Source organism: Lissotriton vulgaris, chromosome 3_1 (assembly GCF_964263255.1).
Source record: "Lissotriton vulgaris chromosome 3_1, aLisVul1.2, whole genome shotgun sequence".
Classification (NCBI taxonomy): Eukaryota; Metazoa; Chordata; class Amphibia; order Caudata; family Salamandridae; genus Lissotriton; species Lissotriton vulgaris.
In genome coordinates this window covers 445023428-445046577 of record NC_141689.1, presented here as the reverse complement: position 1 = coordinate 445046577, position 23150 = coordinate 445023428, and the positions used below count along the sequence as shown (strand labels likewise).

At 42.9% G+C, this 23150-nt stretch overlaps 1 protein-coding gene across 1 annotated transcript in view; it reads left to right on the top strand.

Moving 5' to 3' along the window:
• The first annotated feature begins 21678 nt into the window (after window positions 1–21678).
• The window catches only part of ELOVL7 (ELOVL fatty acid elongase 7), a 138866-nt gene continuing 137394 nt past the window's right edge, over window positions 21679–23150 (top strand). Inside the window, exon 1 of the mRNA XM_086960673.1 lies at window positions 21679–21805. The gene's annotated coding sequence lies outside the window, so the exon portion shown is untranslated. The remainder of the gene's footprint in view (window positions 21806–23150) is intronic.

Genomic DNA, 23150 nt, shown 5'->3' with positions numbered 1-23150 from the left:
ACCCAGCACTTATTTCCTTTCAAAAGTCTCACCGACGAAGTGAGGACGGCCTTTTCCGAAGGCATGAAAGCTGTGGCAAAGTGGATGACATCGAACTATCTCCAATGTAATGTAAATAAGACCGAAGTTGTGCTTTTCGGGGAGGCTAGAGCTTTGTGGACGCCGGACTGGTGGCCATGCGAGCTTGGCCAAGTGCCAGAACCTAAACAGGTTGTAAAAAACCTAGGGGTACACCCCGATCGAGAGCTCTCTTTTAAACAACATGGTAACTGGGTGGTTGGCCAATGTTTCCATGTTATTGGACTCTTACAAAAAGTTTTTCCAATATTACCGGACTCCACCAGAAAAACTTTGGTACAGGCATTAGTATTGAGTCACCTGGATTACTGCAATGGACTCCTGTTGTCAGCCAATGAAGGTGTCCTAGCAAAACTCCAGGTGATACAAAATACTGCAGCGAGGCTAGTATTTGTTAGGGATTAGTCAGTTCTTTCCTCTCCGTTCTATCTTTTCTCTCCTTTCGATTTTCCTGTGGTGTCCTTTCTCTGTTTCCTTGTTTTCGGTACCCCCGCCCCTTTTCCCTCATTTGGATTTAGGACGCCAGCACTTGGGCTCTGTGCTTGGTTTCTTACCTTGTTGGCGTTTTTCATGCGTCTGGAGTGTGATTTGGGGATCTAGGACATATCTTGTGAACGTGTGAGAAATCGTTTTCTTCACTACGCGACCTGGCTGGAGGCGGCGTTTCGCTGAACGAGGCTTCGTGTCAGCGGCCCGGATGGGTGCAGCTCCGGTCGCCGTCCCGCTCGAGAGAGAACCTTCGGAAGCGTAAGAGGAGCGTTCGAGTTGTGTCGCTCGATTACGAACTGTTGTCATAATTCTAAGAGTCGATTTTGGGCTCAAAGGTTTGCCTCGCTGCCGAGGGAACCGCGGTAAAGCTGATTTCCGGGTTTTGAGTACCCGACGTACAGTGTAGCTTTTAGCGCTTCACACAGTATGCGCTCCTAGTCTGTGGCCACAGATATAGTGATTTATTTTTGTGAATATAGTGTAGTGGTCTGCACTTCTAGTTTTTTAGGGGGTTTTTGTCAGAAGTATGACTTTTTCCCCTTTTCGGAAATAAAGAGTAACTAGTGGAGTCCGTCCTTTTAAAGCTATTGGATTCTTGCTCTCCTTGGGACAATCCTGCTATGTTACACAAGTAAGCAGGGGATTGGGGTTGTGTTGGGCTTGTCTATGGTATGAAAGCAAGGATTCAGGTGAAAGAACACTGGGCATTGTGTTAATGTGCTATTTCTCTTCTGTGTTTCTTTTCTCCTATGGCTGCAGGTTAGAAGACCTTTCCCTACGAAACAGAAGAGGGTCTGCATTGCTGTAACATAGAGAGAGCAGTGGCTTTACTCTTTCTTTGTTTTACTTTTTCCTACCTTCTCCCTTTGCCCGGTCCGCGGTCACGCTGTACATACGTGCGTGTGGCGTTCCGAGCAGGGGTAGAGGAGTGGGGCCATCCTCGCTTCCGTGGTTGTGGGTTGAGTCGGAGAAAGATCCAACAGAAAACCAAGCCCACGAATTTAACACCACCCGAGCGAGAATGGATGAGGATGGGAATGGGTTGGAAGAAAGGGTCCCTACAGTGCAGGAACTGATGGGGGCTGTTAATGCCCTTCAGATTAAGGTGCAAGAATTACAACAAGAGAACCAGGGGTTACGTCAGGAGATGAGTGCAGGGAAGAGTAGGGATCCAGTCTGGGGAATGGGTAAACCTTCTGTAGTACAGCCTGCCACTTTTCATTTCGATAGAGGTGCGAGCGCCAGTAATCCCCCTTTGACGGTTAATGTCACTACTCCCTCCCCTGTCCCATTGGCGGTCCCAGAAAGGTTTACTGGAGATTCCAGTAAGTACAGTGTATTTATGAACCAATGTCATTTGCACTTTATGTGTCGACCTGCGTCATTCCCTAATGACTCTTCCAAAGTAGCTTTTGTCATATCTTATTTAGCGGGAACTGCGGCTTCTTGGGCAGTGCCACTGGTGGACAATGATGACCCTGTATTGTATAATTATGTGGCTTTCAAGGAGCAGATGCGTTGTCTCTTTGCAAAACATGCTTTTATGCAAGCTAGCGACGCAGAATTGTTGAAATTGAGACAGGGAAAGCAGGATCTACTGACCTATATATCCACGTTCAATCGGCTAGTGTCCGAAACCCATTGGCCCGTGGATAAAAGAACCTCATTGTTTTACCAAGGGTTGTCAGAAGACCTGAAAGATATCGTCTCACAGGTGGTGAATCCTCCTGAAGATTGTGTGGAATTCATTGATCTTGTGGTGAAGTTGAACCATAGGTTACTAGAACGGAGAGGAGAGAAAAACCGCTTTCAGGTTTCTCGTGTGGTTCCATCGAGAGGAGAGGTAAAGAGCCCAGGTGAGAGTAGGACAACACCTGAACCGATGGAAATTGGTGGCGTACGAGGCCCCCTCACTGCCGAAGAGAAGAGTAGAAGACGAACACAAAATTTGTGTTTGTATTGTGGGCAAGGAGGTCATTATGCCAGGGACTGCTCTGTTAAACCTTCTTCCTTGTCATCGAAGAAAGTGGTAGCTTGTGTGCAACCTTCTGCTGAGTTGGTGATGAGAGATAGACTTAACCCTTCCTACCAGATTTCTGGCATAGTCAAACGAGTCCCCAAACATTTTATGATCACCGTCTGTTTAGTGATTTCCAACAGCCATAGGACTCCTGTTTCAGCGTTATTGGATTCTGGGGCCACTGGCAATTTCATGGATATCAAGCTAGCGGAACAATTGAAAGTGCCCTGGATTATGAAAGATCAACCCGAGCCTGTGAGGGCCATAGATGGAACAGAGTTGTCCTCAGGTACTATCACTAGACAGACTGAGCCCTTGTGTATGATATGTGATAACGGACATTCGGAGTACCTTGGGTTTGATTTAATTGATGCCCCTTCGTTTGGTGTTGTGTTGGGGGTTCCTTGGTTGCAATCCCACAATCCCCGTATCGATTGGTTTCGAAGGACTGTGACACTTGATTCAGTCTATTGTTTGCAGAGTTGTTATAAAGTTGCCACTGATTGGGTTACTCCTCTATCCTGTGCGGTAGGAGATGGGTTGAGGTGTGACGTGCAGAAGATACCGGAAGCTTATGTAGAGTTTGCTGAGGTGTTTGACAAAGGGCGAGCGAGGGACTTGCCTCCCCATCGTTCTTTTGATTGTCGTATAGACCTGATTCCTGGGGCCACCCTACCTTGTTGTCGTATCTATGCCTTATCTGGTCCGGAAGAACAGCATTTAAAGGAGTACTTAGACGAGATGTTGGCTAAGGGGTTTATTCGTCCTTCCTCCTCTCCCGCTTCCTCGGCTATCTTTTTTATTCCCAAACGGGAGGGTGGTCTCCGCGCCTGTGTTGACTATAGGGCGCTCAATAAGGGTACTATCAAGAACAAGTATCCCCTCCCCTTGATTCCCGTATTGCTCGATCAGCTGAGGCATGCGACGGTGTTTACAAAATTGGACCTCCGAGGGGCATATCATCTCATACGTGTCCGTGAAGGCGACGAGTGGAAAACTGCCTTCCGGACTAAGTTTGGTCTGTATGAGTATTGTGTTATGCCCTTCGGGTTGTGTAATGCCCCGGCTGCCTTTCAGTTTTTTATCAACGAGGTACTGAAGGAGTTTCTGGATGTGAGCGTGATAGTTTACATTGATGACATATTGATATTTTCAAACACGGATGCGGAACATGTAAAACACGTTCGGCAGGTCTTGCAGACCTTGAAAGAACATCAGTTGTTTGTGAGACCTGAGAAATGTACTTTCCATACAGACAGAGTAGAGTTTCTTGGGTTTGTTGTCTCGGTTGAGGGCATTCGGATGGATCCACGGAAGATCGAGGCTATTACCTCGTGGCCAGCGCCGAAAAATGTGAAAGAAGTACAGGTGTTGCTAGGATTCGCAAACTTCTATCGAAGGTTTATCTCCCATTTTTCGGAGATAGTGGCCCCCATGACTGTTTTGTTGCGAAAGGGTGTTCCTTTTGTGTGGTCTTATGTGGCTCAAATGTCTTTAGATCAGTTGATTGAAAGGTTCACTTCAGCCCCTGTTCTGGTTCATCCCGATCCGGCGTTACCCTTTTTTGTAGAAGCAGATGCTTCCTTGGGTGCTGTGGGGGGGGGTTTTGTCGCAGCGTAATGCTGAAACAGGATTTATGCACCCCATAGCGTTCTTTTCGAAAACCCTGTTGCCTGCAGAAAGAAATTACACGGTTGCTGAACGCGAATTGCTGGCCATCAAACTGTCTTTCGAAGAGTGGAGACATCACTTGTGGGGGGCCCGCCACTCCATTACCATTTTCACAGACCACAAGAATCTTGAGTTCTTTCGGTCTGCTCGTGCCCTTACTCCCAGGCAGATGAGGTGGGTTTCATTCTTCAATGAGTACGATTTTATTATCACCTACAGGCCTGCCGCTCAGCAATTGAAATCGGATGCTCTATCCCGCATCCATGTAAAACAGAATGAGTGGGGGACAGACAAGGACTCGGGGTTTTTTATTCCATCTGAGAAGATAGTGGGGAGTATTTCACTGGATGATTTTGTAGCCACTGTGAAGGACAAGTTGAGGGGACTAGATTTAACTCCTTGGTCTTCCCAGCCTTCCTTTGCAATGAGAGATGGGTTGTTGTATCATGACACACAATTGTTCATACCACCCTCTTTAAGGGATTCAGTGTTGGAATGGTGTCATTCTTCTGCTTTGGTTGGGCATCCCGGAATCAATAAAACCAGGGAATTCTGTTTACGGTGGTTTTGGTGGGAGTCATTGACACATGACGTTCAGCAGTTTGTAGCTTCTTGTCCGGTATGCGCTGTGAGTAAACCATCCCATTCCAGTCCATCTGGCCTGTTACTGCCTTTACCTGTACCCCCTGCACCCTGGCATACGATTAGTATGGACTTTGTAACAGACTTGCCGTTGAAATCAGGTTGCACGGTGATTCTTGTTGTGGTTGATTCCTTTACAAAGATGGGCCATTTCATCCCCTTACCTAAACTGCCCACGGCCAAGGAAATGGCTTTGGTATTTGTTTCATCCATAGTGCGATTGCATGGGTTACCCTCAGCCATTGTGTCTGATAGGGGCTCTCAGTTTGTGTCCCGGTTCTGGACTGAGTTAGGTGAGGCTCTTCATATGAAACTCTGCCTTTCATCAGCTTATCATCCCCAGTCCGATGGTCAGACGGAGAGGGTCAATCAAACCATGGAACAGTACTTGAGGTGTTTGTTGACTTCTTTGACTTGTGATTGGGTAGTAGCCCTCCCTCTTGCGGAATTCGCGTATAATAACAGCTTTCATTCGGCAGTGGGAATGTCTCCCTTTTACTGTTCTATGGGGTTTCATCCCAGGGCAATCCCTATTCAACCTACTGGTCATGTGCCTGCTGTTGATTCATTAGGAATGGCTTTGAGCAGGATATGGGATTTGGCTAAGGAACATCTGGTAAAGGCCAAAGACGACATGAAGCGACAGGCAGATAAACACAGGATTCCTTCTCCGTCCTATGCAGTAGGGGAGCGGGTGTGGTTGTCAACAAGGAATCTGAGACTGGATGGCCCTAGGAAACTGCAGCCTAGGTTTGTGGGTCCTTTTCCCATAGCTCAGGTGATCAATCCGGTTGCGATGAAGCTGGAGTTACCGGATGAATATCGCATTCATCCGGTGTTTCATACTTCATTGTTGAAGCCATATACAGACACCGATCAGTCTTTGCCCCCTCCCCCTCCTGTGATAGTTGAGGGTGAGGTGGAGTTTGAGGTCAATGCTATCCTTGATGCCCGGAGGAGACGAGGGAGGTTGATGTACTTGATTGATTGGAAGGGGTATCCACCGGAAGAACGCTCTTGGGAACCTGCTACCGGGGTGCATGCTCCTAGATTGGTTAGACTATTCCATCTCCGTCACCCGTCTAAACCTCGCCCGGTTGGGAGGCCTTTGAGGGGAGGTACTGTTAGGGATTAGTCAGTTCTTTCCTCTCCGTTCTATCTTTTCTCTCCTTTCGATTTTCCTGTGGTGTCCTTTCTCTGTTTCCTTGTTTTCGGTACCCCCGCCCCTTTTCCCTCATTTGGATTTAGGACGCCAGCACTTGGGCTCTGTGCTTGGTTTCTTACCTTGTTGGCGTTTTTCATGCGTCTGGAGTGTGATTTGGGGATCTAGGACATATCTTGTGAACGTGTGAGAAATCGTTTTCTTCACTACGCGACCTGGCTGGAGGCGGCGTTTCGCTGAACGAGGCTTCGTGTCAGCGGCCCGGATGGGTGCAGCTCCGGTCGTCGTCCCGCTCGAGAGAGAACCTTCGGAAGCGTAAGAGGAGCGTTCGAGTTGTGTCGCTCGATTACGAACTGTTGTCATAATTCTAAGAGTCGATTTTGGGCTCAAAGGTTTGCCTCGCTGCCGAGGGAACCGCGGTAAAGCTGATTTCCGGGTTTTGAGTACCCGACGTACAGTGTAGCTTTTAGCGCTTCACACAGTATGCGCTCCTAGTCTGTGGCCACAGATATAGTGATTTATTTTTGTGAATATAGTGTAGTGGTCTGCACTTCTAGTTTTTTAGGGGTTTTTTGTCAGAAGTATGACTTTTTCCCCTTTTCGGAAATAAAGAGTAACTAGTGGAGTCCGTCCTTTTAAAGCTATTGGATTCTTGCTCTCCTTGGGACAATCCTGCTATGTTACACAAGTAAGCAGGGGATTGGGGTTGTGTTGGGCTTGTCTATGGTATGAAAGCAAGGATTCAGGTGAAAGAACACTGGGCATTGTGTTAATGTGCTATTTCTCTTCTGTGTTTCTTTTCTCCTATGGCTGCAGGTTAGAAGACCTTTCCCTACGAAACAGAAGAGGGTCTGCATTGCTGTAACATAGAGAGAGCAGTGGCTTTACTCTTTCTTTGTTTTACTTTTTCCTACCTTCTCCCTTTGCCCGGTCCGCGGTCACGCTGTACATACGTGCGTGTGGCGTTCCGAGCAGGGGTAGAGGAGTGGGGCCATCCTCGCTTCCGTGGTTGTGGGTTGAGTCAGAGAAAGATCCAACAGTATTGAATGCCCCTCCAAGAACGCCATTGAAACCCCTCCTGGATAAATTACATTGGCTCTCAGTTCGTAAGAGGATCAATTTTAAGACTTGCTGCATGATCCACAAGAGCCTACATGGATGTGGGCCCTCCTATTGGAAGGATAAATTCATCCCATATAATCCCACACGATCTCCCAGGTCAAGCAGCCAACTTTTATTGAGAGTACCAACCACAAATAAGGTCAGACAAGGTGGCAAAGCTTTGTCGGTTGTCAGACCAACTTTGTGGAATAAACTTCCTCTCGAGCTTAGGCAATGTCCAGAACATCTCAATTTTAGAAAAAAACTTAAAACATTTTTATTTCAGACCTAGTCCGTGTACCCTATGTCCATACTGAACTGAACTATAAGCTAAACTGATGCTGCTGGTCTCTTTCTTTCTCTCTCTCTCTCTCCTCTTTCTGTGTGCAGAGATACTCTGTATAGAATCGATTCTAGCGCGTTACAAACCTATAAATAAATAAATAGCATTATATAGAACTCTAGCAGTTAACATTCAAACGAGTGCACGAGTAAACAGTTCAAAGTTTGTTTTCAAATCATGCATGACTTCAGAATATGTCTCTGTAAACCAAAATGTCCATAATCCAACCCTTTTGGAATTAGAATTCTTGATACCTGAAAACCAGCATCCATGTACTGAGATCTGGCTGCAGCAAAACTGTAGCACAATTGCCTAGCAATGACACCACAAACCCTGAGGAAAGTTAGGCCTAAATATCCATGATGGGTGACATCTCTCTAGACACACAAGAGTCAGTGGCACACTGGAAAGGGAGTTTACTGCTGCTACTCTACTGCACAGCCAATCCTCAATGCGTGTGCAGCCTGAATCCAGTCACCATTCACACTCTGTAATGACCATCAGCATTTCCTTTACTGAAAAGCTTTCAAATTTTTTGGCCTGAGGATACTGTCTCCTCACACTCAAACCAGACTTTATACTAAGCTGCACCTCGGGTTCCTCTTCCTGACAGTGCCACCCTCCCCTCAATGCCACCACCAATGCAGTGGGGCTCCTTATTGACCAGGATATGCTTCATTAAAGTCCGCAACAATCGTAGAGCATCAAGACTGGGAATGGGTCCGATGAAACAGCAATTGCCTTGCATTCTTTTTGATTGCTTGCTGGCTATTTGGCATTATTGTATACTATCTTAATTGTTGTGATTTCTTTTACATTGCTAATACTATTGTCTTTTCTGATTTATGTACAGATAATTGATAATCCAACTGTACCACTAATTCTATAAGTTTATCACATCTGGATGGAGGCTTATCCACCTGTGATAAGACATCTTTCAGTTCACTATGATGAGTATAGTTTCTACTTGATTTAGGCAGAATGGGAAAATGAGAAACATCAGTCAAATTCTGTGATTCCCTACACTTCGTAAAATATACACTGTTGAAACCCAACACTGTATACACTATGTTTATTATCATGTACATACATGTGAAATGTCCTCTTAAGAATCCGTCCATTTTCATCCCAGGAACCCTAGCAGAATATACACAACCCCAGTCTCAAAAGTTCAGACAGATGCGCGAGAATACAGTTCAGAATTCACTATCAATTTCCGGTTACTTCTTTGTAAACAAAATGTCAGTAATCCAGCCCTCTAGGCATTAGATATAATAGCGCTTGTAGAAAGATTCAGCTGCAGCAACCAGTAGAACAACTGCCTAGCAAGGACACTATGCACCATGAGGAAAGTTATATCTGATTATCCAAGATGGCTGCTGTTTCTCTAGACACCCAAGAGTCTATGGCACACTGGGAAAAGTAGATCACTGCCAATGCTCTACTGCATAGCACATTTCCAATGCATCATGAATCCAGTCAGCTCCCACATTCTATAATGATCGCCGGCCTTTCCTTCACTTAAAGGCCGCATGGTACTGCTTCTTTGTATTCGGTCAGTCGTGATGGTAAGCTACACCTCCAACCCTACTTATTGGCAGGGTATTCACACACATTTTCAACAGTCACTGCACCTCAAAGTGTATACCTTGTCTAAGTTAGGACCAGTGGTATACAAAATGTAGGAAAAGGTGAGTTTTCAAAGGACTGTAGCAGTTAAAATTTCTTGAGTTGGAAAATTATTTCCAGTGTCAGGCGAAAAGAGACTAAAAGGAAATGTGAAATTGCATATTCATTCTAAGCAGACAACAGTTTCTCTCTGCAGACAAGGCTTTGTGATGAGATTAGAACTGGGTAGAGTTGACAGGCGTGCGCTAACAAAACTATCAGTCATAGGTTTCCATTGTACACATCTGTTACTTCTGACGCTTGGACAAAATGGGAACAATAATGAAAATCATAGACAAGACCATTCACGAGAAGGGATTTGCTAACTTTGCTGTCAGTCACCCACTACAACCAATAAATCCTTACTGGAGACTCATTGTTTTAGGCAGGAGAAATGGCCATGCTAGTCAACTGTAATCTGTTTCTACGGTTTACAACTACTCAGCTTATAAAACATGTATTTCTACATGTAATCAAAATGTCAAGAACAAAAATGTGGCAGTAATAAAATACTACATCTACATCCATAGAAATCGGTCCCTGTAGAAAAAGCAGTGACAAAAATGACAACTCACACGTTAACAATTCCAACCCACTAGAAATGTAGAACTACAGTTTATAGTAACACGTTTCAGAAGCAGATCCTGCTCTGCCCATTTGTAAACATCATTTACAAGATATTACTTGCTTGGCTCTAATTAGCACAGTCCCACAAATAAAATATATTCTGGCATCCTCTGGAAGTTACTGTGAGCCCAGCCTTTGTTTCATGGGCTGCAAACCATGACATTCAGTTATGGAGGTGTCCTCGACCTTCATAGCTGGAGGATGTCGTTTTCTCAAGATCTTCTTACATTCACTAGCAAGCTCACACTGACTCTGTACATATGTTTACGTCAACTCTTGTATAAACTTGTTTTATCATATATTTGTGCCCAATATATAGCTATACTGTTTTGCAGTAGGGTCTTCCCTACACACATCGAGGGGTTACAAGGGTCTCCCCTTCCTGGTTAGCACCATACTCACCAGTTTACTCATACACACAGAACGTAAATTTGCTGAGCGCCAATACTTCCTATGCACTAAAACCCTTACCTTGTATGTCACACCGTCTCATGGTCGAAAGAGATCTTTACGATCTTAGTCAGAACTCCTGATCTTAATGTTGAGTTGAGTCATAGAATCCTTCTCAATCAGAGGTAAAGAGAGATTGTGTTCCTTTATAAGGCACCATTGTTGTTGGTTTGGCTGTTTCCATATTATCTAAAAAGATCCCACCTCACTAAGGTTGGGCATGGGCCTAAAGTTCCAACCAGGAATGCCTTTTGCCTTTTGTTTCACTTTTAAAACACAACTCCTTTACACTTTGTTTTTTGTTTGCAGTAGCATTAGTCGTTACGATAAGGTCCTGAAGAAAGCAAGGCCACTTGGCCACCATTTGCTGAAACATGTCGACCACGTTCCACCACTAGACAGTTTATAAATTTTCCCTGTCTTGGCTATTTTTAATATTGGTATTGGAAGCTGTATCCAATTAAAGATTTTTTTGCTTCCTAAACCAATTTTACTCACTTTTTCTTTACCCTTTGGTATCACATTGTTTTCTGCACTGCACTTTTTACCCCGTCAGTTACATCTCTCAGACACAATTAGACTCTTTTCAACAGAAAGTGACCCCGCCCTGCCTACAGGAAGGTCCGTGTACTATCTACTAGGCCCCTTCCTGATAGAGATAAGACCAGGTGCTGTGTTGGTCCTCAGAACCCCAAATGATGAAGGGCGGTTCCGTGTGGTGAGTGATGGGTGTTAGAGACCAGACACTGATTTGGCTCTTGTTTATTTCACAAAGAAGATCTGTTGTATGGCTAGTGGTAATAACTCTCAACCGTTATCCAAAACAATCCCTTGTAGAACTCTTGACCCTCTGATACCCTTTTTTGTAGTGAATACATCAGTATTCCACATTTATCTCCACATGCGTGCCACAAAAGCGGCTTGTTCTAAACTCCACTCATGTGCAAGTGAGTAAGCTATAAAATACAAGAAACGTAAGATACTTGACTCCAAATGAATATAGCTGATAAATCTGGAAATGTTATTGTCTTCCATCTGAACGAGGATATTAAATCCCAGATGATTTGATCTTGTTTGGCATTACGTGCTTTATGAATTGTTTTAATAGTGTTGACTTCTTTTATGTATCTCATGTATTCATTTAGGTGTGACTTTTATGGTTTGTTAAACCAAATAAAGTTTGTTGTTGAGGATAAATATGTGACATATTTTATCATGTGATAGATTGGAGGAGTATGGCCCAGAGAAAAGTTCTTGGGAGCCAGCTGCTAACCGTCATGCCGCTCACCTGCTGTTCCAGTTTCACACCTATATGCGAGAAAATCTGGGTGCACCATATCTAAAACAGCTGTCTGTGGGAGGGGAGGGAACTGTCATAAACAATGTCAGGACTAGTCATTGTTGACAGATAACCCACTGCAGTACCACAAACAGGCTCACTCAGCACCCTGAAACACCATGGCAGAAAGGCCATCCAGCATAATCACATACGCCACCAACAGGACCATCCTTTGTCCCTTCAACCACATCATGGCACCCAACACAGTGCAGTGGGTTTGCATATTACCAGAATCAGTAATGATCCAGCGGGCCAAAGGAAATTCTGTCTCATATGCACAACTCTACACCACGATACTCACCATTAATCACAAATTCAACGCTAGGATCATAAATGACTAAGACAAGAATCGACCAACTGAATCATGTGACCTAATTAATCAAACACTTACTTATGCTATTTATATTTATATACAACTGCAGTTTATCTTTGTCATTCTTATAAATGTATATTTAATTAAGTCAACACCTAGACAATGGATTAACTAATGGTAACTTCACTCAAATAACTAAGACCAGCTTGTCATTTCAAAATCAATTTTATTAACTATATTGTTAAGAAAATAGCATTTTCAGAATTTAAATTCTTTTATTTGCATTTATTAAGCATCATTTTATTTAGAAAGGCACATTAGACTGTCAGTTCAAATCAAATCAGCACGAGAAGTATTTAAGCAAATGAGTCTCATTCCCTAAACCCTAATTCCCTGACTAGACTTAATGAAACCTAAAGAGAAAAATGTAGAGTTCAAAGTTATCTTACGAGAGTCAGAAGTCCGACAGCATCTCACGAACACAGGAACGAGCCAACAGCGCTCCTCCCAAAGGGCCAAGTTTTATACCTTTTCTCTATCTAAAACAATCTAAAAGAATACATTTAACAAACCATCTCACAAAATGATTGGCTGTCAGGCGTCAGTCCATGAAGTCATCGCCTTCTCATTCAAAATCATATATTTTTTTTTAAACGGCCTTGTCCATTGTCTATGTGTGACACTAGCTCTTCCGAAGATCTTCGCAACATTTTATTAAATAACAGTCCGTTGCTTCCTCAGCTCAAGCTTTTCCACCGCTATGTCCTGTCCTTGGCAAAGAAAGTTATACAACGCTAGGCACATCCTGCACAGTTCAGTTCCACGTATTTGTTTTTTGAAGATTATAAACAATAAGCTTTTATTCATTCTTTGCTGTGCATGGCCCATCACGACAGGACTTCGGGGACATCCATTTTAGAACAGGCCACAGGCCTCTTTACCGAGACTCTAGTATGCAAGGAAACACAAGACATCAATTAATTTGAGTAATGAAAATTATTCTGTTACCCACCCCCTTCACTAATGTTAACCCATTAGTCTATGTTACCTAGCTTTAAGCACAAGAAATGAACAAAACTCTGTCACATAAAAGACATGACATAGACAAAAGTACATTTAAAAATAAGCACTTGCTATTATTTAATCAGCCGCAGTTAAGTTAATGTTGACAAAATGAAAAGACAAAGTTAATATATTATTTAAACGTACTGACAAATGCAACAAGAGCACATAATGTTAATCCCGCTTGTTTATGAAGGTGCACATTATTCTAGGTTGAATTAATACAAAAACATGCAAAACTCATTAATATTATTATTAATTATGGGAGTTCAAATCAACAAACGAAAACATAATACATTTTAAAAGTTCGCTTCATCAGTAACAACCGAAATTGTCCGTTACCGACCGGTAGAAGCCTTTCCCTGTTGATTCGGTATTCACCGAATCAACATTACCTGATTCGGAATTTACCGAATCGGTAAATGAAATGTAGAAAGCACTGTAAACAGTGCTACAGGGCTTTAAGAATTTGTTATTTACCACCAACTATTAGTTGGTGGTAAATAAGGAATTCCTATGTAAATGCATAAATGTGCATTTACACCTGTGCCATTTTACAGACATACATGCCCTTAGGGCATGTATGTATGCCACATGTGCACACCAACACTAATCAGGGGTGCAACACGGTGTCAAAGTGACACCCTGCCACCCTTGACTTTTTCACAATTTTACCGAATCGGTAATTACCGATTCGGTAATTGACATTCATTCCTACTGCAAATACCGAATCGGTAAATACTGAATCTTACCGATTCGGTATTTTTTACCTACATAGGATTTACCGATTCTGAAATACCGAATCGGTAAAATTCAGTATTTAAGAATCGGTAAATCCAATTTACCTACATCTAGCTCTGAGCTGTGTGAATGCGATGGTAGAGGTTACCAGGCATGCCACTCCTAGAAACCCCTAATGCTTTCAACTACATTGATAATGAGGCAATGCATGTGGGCACTTTTGTGCCTGCAAGATGTAAAAATTCTATGGTCTTGTAGGAACCATTCCGAATTGTGCTACTGGACAATCCATAATGGGATTTTTTGCGTTATCTTACTGCTTGCCAAGTGTCTGCTGTAGGTATTACACAGAAACTTAGCTGTCATACTCAGTGGCACGTGAATTCTGGAGAGAGGTTGTTCTTGCCTCCAGGAGGATGTATGATATCACAACGCATGCTTTTACATCGCATGCTTTTACATCGCAACTTTTACAACGCATTCCTTTACAACGCATAGTGTTGAGGGGTGCTGGATAGTTTAATTTACTATTCCAACTCCAGTCCCCGTGGATAGTAGGTAAGGTGTTGGATAGTACATTAAATCTATTCCCTATCGTAGAGCGCCCCCCAGCGCAATGCGTTGTAATGGTTTGCGTTGTAAAAGTTGCGATGTAAAAGCACTGCGTGGTAAAAGTTGTGTTGTAAAGGATGTTTCCCCTCCAGGAGCACTTCAATTCACCAAAACACCTGCTCTTCTTTGGAAGCTGCATCTGAAAGACATACAGAAGAATAAGGTGCAAAAGCATGTCACAGCTAGATTTAGCACTGGGAATTAACACAAGGCTGACTAGCTTAAACAAAGTTATCAAAAAGCAAGAATCTATAAACTTAGAGGATATCTTAGATTTAACTGCAAGCAGTGATGTAACAGGCTTACAAGAAGCCAAAAGAAGAATGCTTGTTCAATGCTGAGCAATGTAACACTAGCACTAAAAGGGTCGGTTTCAAATCACTTCTTTGTTAAAATATTTGAATAGTAGCACATAATCAGCTGAATTCCTTTTTGAATTGTTTTGTACATATTCATGATTTTCATATAGTGTAATGACCAAATATACACAACAGGGTCCCTGTAAAGCGAATATTTAAGGGGAGAAACCAGGGAAAAACAACAAAATATACAACACTAAACCCCACATTAAATAATCACATCCTACATTGATTAATAGAAAATATCCCACAGAGGAAAATTACAGATTCTCTTTAGAGTTTTAGTTTTTATTATCAAAGTAATAAACATATATTTTATCTTTTCTTTACATGGTCTTTGATATAAATATATTTTACATCACATATACTTAATTCCATATATACAATACTTTTCTTGAAATTTGTCTGAGACCGAGGAGCCCCAGTGAAAAGGGGGAGTAAACCACTTAATTATGGCACATGTCTCCACATAGAACAATCAACAAACAACAAACATAAAAGAAAAAAGAACATATACTCAAAACTCACAATCTAACAAGCACTAACAGAATTACAGTTTATTACAGCGTTTCGGAAATCCCATGTACTGTCCCTCATCAGGGAGCTGATGTAATAAGGTAATAAGGTGCTTCAGAATCAAAGAGAGAATATGTCCAACACATTTATATAGGGGGATACTTATACATATGGAGGCTCTGTATCAAATGCACAACCAACTTTTTATTGGAAAGAAGGGGTAGTATAAAGGTTCCAGCTGATATCATGTGCCTCTTAGGGCACTTCCAACGTCTTAAGGCTTTAAGAACAGCCTAACCGCTGCTCAGCATATACTTTGTTTCAATCAGGTCAAGCAAAAGCCAGATGATACTGATCACACAAAGGGGTTCTCTAGTATTTAGAACGTGTAGCACATTGCAGCTTTATGGAATCTATTCTAAGTTGATATCCTAAAAGGTGGTAATAAAAGTTGAGAAGTCGATAATATTGAACGATAAATATTTTAAAAAGCACTTTTCTAGCAGCATAAGGCATATATATGACTGTGTGTCCATGGGATGGTCCTATGAATCCATGTGTATGTTGTATCCGTGTACGAGTCAGATGGACGTATTATAACTCCAGAGGGATTTTTTCCCTGCCCGTCCCCTTTGAATACTACGGAGGAGGGCTTACTTCCGCACCATAGCTCATTATGGATCCACAGGGACCTCCTCCTGGTGAAATGCTCCCTCTGTGAGCCCGATGGCCAGTAAAATGGAGTACCGGACAAGTACGGTCGGTGCCTGATGCAGGGGGAAGGCTCCCCACCCCAAGAGAGATGCTGCAAGGTTGTTAAAGCGCGTGACAGTCATTCAAGGGCTTGGGTTTGCAGCTTCTAGACAAGTCGGACCTGCAGATGTCGAGGCTAGCAGCAGGAAGGCAGGGTTTGGCAGCAATTTTGGAGAAGGCCCTGTGTTTTTGCGGTGTCCGCTCTTCATTATACTTCTTCGGCTCCCAGAAGGACAAAGCTGCCTGTCTGGTGTTGGGGAGGATTCTCACTCAGATGTGTTTTTTTGTGAATTTGTCTGTATAGTATGATAGTTGGTATGTATGAGAGTGTTGAAAGGTGAGAATGGATGAATGATAAAATGTGAACATTTTTTTTCTTTTCGCTTTGGGGGTTATTCATCCATTCTCACCTTTCAACCCTCTCATACATACCAAGAATCCTACTACAATAGTTCTATTTGCCTTATATCAGTGCATTCCAAAACACAAACATATGTCTATCTTTTTGGTTTTGATTAATCATTTTCTTGACTTAATTCTTGGGTAGATTTCGCAGATGTGTGTTGCTGGATGAATAAGAGAATATTAACAATTTTTTCTTTTTTCTTTGGGGGTTATCCAAATATAAATTTATGCTCAGAAAAATGAAGGAATGTTTTTCTTCTTTATGAAATATATGTGAAATAACACTCCCAGGCATACACTTAAAACAATTACACAATAGATTAAACAAACGAACTAGTTAGAATGAAGAAATAGGTAAAATACTACTATCTCTTTCTCTCTCTATTTTTCTTCCTTTACTCTTTCTATAACCAAGAATGAGTAGGCTATATATATTTTTTGGTAAAAGTCATATGCAAACAAATGTAACCTGATTGAGAACATGTACCATGTAAAATGGATAATAGCTATCAACCATATCATTGGATTTGATTCATAGAAGAACAGTCTCTGGAAATGCTAAAATCTCTAAACATGCCTTTAGACAAAATGTGTTAATTGTGTATTTTGACAAAGATTTGTCTAGGCTTTTTCATTTCCCTGTTTGCAGACACAAAACATATTATGGCTTGCTTGTGAAACCAACTTATATGCATAGGTTTCTGATATTTGTCCATATAAAGCGGTATATCATGTATGCGGGAAAAAAATAATATATATTTTTTACCAATAGAATGTTGTAACAAACATGTAACTAGTTCGGTTGTATTATCTCACGATAGGAGGTTAAAAATAGTAAAACATTGTTATGATCTTTTTTACAGAAATTTGATGGTAAAAGTCCTGATGAAGGCATAATCTTTATGTCGAAACGCGTCGACCGGATGCCATCTAACCTCTTTTTAACTTGTTTGTGAATACACTTGTATTATTATATTCTTATTTTATCAAGTTTGATCAATGCACTGATTTTTTTTAAATCTCTCTTTTTAATCAAATTAAAAAATGTATTCTCTCTAAACTGAACTAGTTCGTTTGTTTAATCTATTGTGTAATTGTTTTAAGTGTATGCCTGGGAGTGTTATTTCACATATATTGTTTACCCTGTCCCAGGATATCAATCCGCATCAGGGGGTCCTTGTTGCTAACACATTTTTTCTTCTTTATGAAACAATTTTTGAGAATATTTTCTATGTAATGTGCTTATCAATGAAAAAATCCTTTTTATAAAGAAAGTGTAAAATATATATATATATATATATATATATATATATATATATATATATATATATATATATAAAACTAAAACGTGTTTTTGATAAATAAATACAATGCAAATAATAGCTATTTTCTCTTGTGTATCTATGCTGTATAGTGAATATTGTGCTTAGAGTTATTGCCATTTTTTAAACTAGATAGGCCGGATAGGAGGTTGCTCTATTTTGTATTTATTTTACCCCTCCTCTTAGGCCTCAAAGAAACTGGGGGTACCTTAGTGCAATTGCATTCATTCCATTTGCTCCAAATGGAGGACCACTTTCTAGGGCATCCCTGTGAGACATAGACAGTTTTTTCACAAAACATGCACCCAGTCCATATCTTTCTTCCAAGTCCCCGCCCCCCACATTTGCGCTATATTCTGCTTGGCCACCATCTGCCCCAGCGTAACCCAGATTTTGTCTTTAGCGCTAAGATCTGTGGGTTCCCATATGTTCAGTAGGCATCTCTTAGCCTCCATTCGCAAGGTAGCCCCCAGTACTATATTCATGCAATTAAGGCTTTTTGCCCAATAAGATTGTATATATTTGCATTCCCATATTATATGTATGAAGGTGCCCAACAGTCCACACCACCGTCCACAATTACCGTCTTCCACTTTACATATTTTAACTAGGGCTGGCCCGGTAATATATACTCTATGGAGGATTTTCAACTGCACTAGACGAACCTAGATGAGATTGCCACCTCTCTTGGGGATGCTACTGCTACCTGCCATTCCTCGTCGTCTATTTCTAGCCCATCTCTCTCCCAGTGTTGTCTGAGGGCTACAAAGGGGTTTGGGGTATTATTAATCAGTTTTTTGTATGTCAGGGATATCGCTTTGTAGTGGCATATATCTGTCCAGCAATCTGTCCTCTAATGGCGAAGAGTCTGGTAGGGTAGTGCCTCTGGGTATATTGGACGAAAGCGCATGCCTAACCTGCAGATAACTGTAGTACTCTGTGACAGCTACCTCATAGTTCTGCTGTAGGACGGCGAACGTGGCCACCTCTCTCTTGTCCCATAGGTCTCCAACTTTTGATATTCCAATGGTATCCCACTTGTCGAACACCTTTGTGGTGTCCAATGTTGCCAGCTATTCCGTCTCCCTCGGGTGGCCTGTGTGATCTTCTTATCCCAACCCAGACTTTTGTTAGCTGCGTGCCATTCCAACACTGAATGTTTAGTTGGTCCCATCAGGGAATATCACTGCGGTCTGGAATGGAGGGCCCTGTGGTATGTTCCCCCAGGGAGTAGCCATTTGTCTAGTTTATACGCTGGGTCCTCATCTGTGCGGTATGTGCAGTGGTTACTGGTCTACATTCTTGGACTGCATATATACACAGGACTATTGTGATTTATAGACAAAACCTTGATTCAATACTGTGACGAGGGGTGATATCTAAACAGCTGTTTTAATCATTGTATATAGTCACATTCTGCACTTTGTTCATGCACTGCCCCATCTGTAATATGATTAGGGATCCCGGTTTTATGGTATTTATTTTTTCTACATTTGCATCTGTATTTATCCATATTTATTTTTTGCTAATTGTGTCTGTATTTATCCATTTTATTCGATGTTTTCATTATAAATTAAGCTGCAGTGGGTATTTTTCCACATTTATTTGACTGATAAATGTATATTTGCATTTGTATGTCCAAAAGGTTTCAGCAGTATACACTGCAATAGCGTTATCTGAAAACACTTGCATTGTAGAATAGCTAAATAAATGTAGATCTGCACTTAATTAAGCTTAATTATGAAATCAATTATCTTTTTCCATCTACCCTAGCTTTCAATTTGTCCACCTACTGACCTCATACTCATGATTGACCGTGGAAAAAACATCTAAAGAAGACCTATTTTCCGTATTTAAAAATAAATACAGACGGGGAAAAAAGTTTTCTGTCTGTATTTATCTGTAAAAAACAGTAAAAACGGAAAACTGGGAGCCCTAATTATGATCACTATGAAATGAAAAACGGTGGACCTATACGCTAATTCATGATGAAATAAGTGAATTCAGAGAATTGATTGGACTAAGAAGGTCTATTTATTTTCTTCTGTTTATAGTAAATACAGTTAAAAAAGAGTGTGAATGGGTATGCAACGATGTTAATATACATTAAAAAAAAGAGTCCCACTGGCCCAAAGTTTTAGGAAAATATCTTGAAGAAGAATGGGCACTAGATTCAGGCATCTTTCACCTAGTCCGACCAGCAGCCCCCTTCCCCCAGCACCTTGAGACCCTCACGGGTGACGAAGCTGTGCTTTACAAGTCCCTGATTGGTTGGTTGATTGGTTGAAGAATGCTGAACACTACCCTGTGGCACAAGAAGCACAATCACAATAGCACAAGTGAGAACACCACTGCCTGCACGAACAACATAGCCTTCTAGTTTATTTTGCTATGTTGCAGTGCCAGACAGGATCAGGCTCGAGACCAAAGCCTCAGAAAGCCCGCATGAAGAAAACAAAAAAAGGGGTTCAGAGGTCCACTCTTCGTCCACCGATGAGCTATCATATGGTGGCCTTGTTCGCTTGTTGTCCAATGTCTCAACCTCTATCGTTCAGATCTTTACCTCAGAGCCACTAGCCCCTCGAAGAGGGCAGACTGTAAGTGATGACAGGAGACAAGCTGAGGTCTCATTTAGTTCAGTTACTTTTGACTTCCAAGTTTATACAAAATAGTCGCTCATCAGAACCCCCTTTGTCTAACCATCTCTGCTGACTCTCGCAGAACCCTCACTGCATCATACATTTGTGGCTGCAGACAGAGAAACTCACACACATAGATGTGGAAGAGGAGACAGAGCACATCACAAGACACAATAAACTAACAAGCAGAATTACCATCTCCCTTCTAGAAATGGTTGCACTGAGTAGCTTTGCTAGTAACTTAAAAGAAGGACTCCAGGTTTAATGCACATTCAGTGAGTAAAAGGGGCCATACCTATTTTACCAAGGAAAATCTACTGCATCCCACGAAATAGTTGTTTCTGCATCGGAGTAACAGGAGCAAGCGTGGCGAGCCCCTTCTAAGAGGATCTCAAAAGCCTTGAACTGCTGAAAACAAGAGAATAAACTCTTATCTGGCCCACAACTCCTGTCACTGGTAACATCTGATGTAACTATCATTACGGAAGGTTCGCCACCAAACAGTCTCCAGGGGCTTGTGCAACCTACAACGCTGGCCTTATTCACGAGATGCACTTATTCACGAGATGCACTAATACATTATGTGCAGTGTTTCATTTATGGGAGCTAAAAAGCTCTGGCGAAAACAAGTGGGATAAGGACTGCTAAGAGAAGATGACATTTAAACAAAACAACTTTATTTGCAACAGTGAATGAATGAACGAATGAATGAATGAATGAGGTAGCATTTGTAAAGCGCCTCGTTACCCGGGGGCATCCCAGCGCTAACAATGCCTTCAGGCTCACAAGGTTCAATGGCACAGAGGTGGTATTAAAAAAACATCTTGGTGTATCTGGCAGTCCCGCTGAAGTGGCTGCATGAAGCCTGGGCCCTCAGTCACTTACTCTCTAGTCTATAGAAGGGACCCAGCAGTGCGGTGTCGTTCTACACTGAGCCTCTCTCAACCACCTCTCTGTTCACTTATACACTCATACATATGCCAGTCTTCCGCTGCACTTAAGGGATAGAAGCTCGACTCACCTTGAATCCGCCTGACGCACTGAGCATGTCTCTGGTTCCATTCCATTCTTTCACGTTTTGCTCTTCTACGGCAGTACAGCGAAGCGGACACCATATGCAAATATGTCTCTGCCAGAATGGAAAATCCAAGACTTCCTATTTTGTGAAGTAGAAATTCGTGGAAACATCAACGTCATCGGAGGGAGGGAGTGCCGCGGGCCTCACCTCCCTGCTGCCTGGGCACCACACCTGGCCTGGCAGTCCCACCCCTGCCGGGTGAGGATACTTGCTGCGTCTGAGCCCCGCCCAGAGGGCGGAGCTCCGGGGGAGGCGGGGCAGCCGCTGACATTCCTCCGCTTGGCTCTGGCTTCTTTTCGTGCGTGCCCTTGCTGTAGGAGGAGCGGCGCGGTGTGTGCTACCTGTTACCCGGGCTGCGCCGCTGCCCCTCCCTCCACACCCATCGGTGACTCTTCAGGACCGGGCGACCCCCAGGTACGTGCTGACATCCCCTCTTGTGTACCCTCTTCAGGACCACGGATGTACCCCTAAAGCCCGGTACTTTTATCTGGTGTCGGTCCCTCTTTATTAACACTTTTTTGGGGTTTTCTTAATTTATTAACCGGCTAAGTGTGTCTCCTGGTGCACCGCGCGCGCTTGTGAGGGAGACTTGGAAATGTACTGTGGAAACTAGCGCTTCTGATACTCGACACCTGTTGAGGGCTCTACCCATCAATTGCCCTCACAACTTTTAATGAAAATTCGTTACTTTGGTTCCTTTGCTGCTCGACACCCTGCGTCGGCTCAGAAATCCCTGACTGGGGCTTTCGGTTAGGGAGGCTGGGGCGGACGGCCTCGTGCACTGTCCTCGTTTGCTTCAAGCTGCAGGTGGCTGTTCCCGTGATGCTTCTGCTCGGTGGGCTCCCTCACCGCCGCCTCTGACCCGCGCAGTCACCCCGGTGTCTCCCTGGAGGGCTCTGGCTTCGGAGGCGGCTCAGTGGGACACTCCCTCCTGGCGCGGCATCAAGGTGACCCGGCGCGGGTGCGGTGTGCAGAGTGTGTGTGAATTTGAGGTTGGCACCGTGGGAGCAGGAACTCCTCACGCCTGGGAAGGGCGGAGGCGCTGGAATCCTGTCGGCTGTTTATTGTCTTTAAAAGGCTGCCCTGCAGTGCTGGCGCTGTTTAATGTTGCAAAGCCCGTGTTTCCAGCCTGCACTTAACTTGATATGTTACTGGTGGGGGTGCTCGGAAAGGGTACATTTCTTAGATGATTCGTTATTAGACAACCATGTGACACCGGGAAAGGATTTGAAGCCGAGAGTTGGAATTCAGATGAGTTAGACTTGTGAATTTTAAGTAAATTAAGCAAGAGCCGCAGTGCATGAGGCGTGTCTTTTCTTAATTACTGTTCGTGTCCTCGAAGGCCCGAAGCAGCGTAGGTGTATGCAGCACTGCAGCGATTCCCACCTTAACACTGCCTCAGCCCGGTGCGGGAGGGCGTCCTTTTCAATGGTATAGGATGTGGCGTCAACAGCCGGAGCTGCCGACCTTGGGATGAGGAACTGAGGTTCGAGTTTCGGCGTCGGTCCAACGCCCTCTTATGCTGGGTAAATATCCTAATCTTCCAAACTGGTGCTCATGCAAAGCGCTGCAGTATCTTCGGGTCGAGTTCAACTATATATTGACTAAAAAGGCAAACCTGCATTTTCAAGTGCTGCATTTAATAGCATGTAACTTGAAGCAACGGTAAGATTTATTTTAGTTAGAGGACCTCCCAAATCTCACTTTATAAAACGCGGCCTTCATGCTGCCTAATAATTTAAACCTGTCCAATATCATTC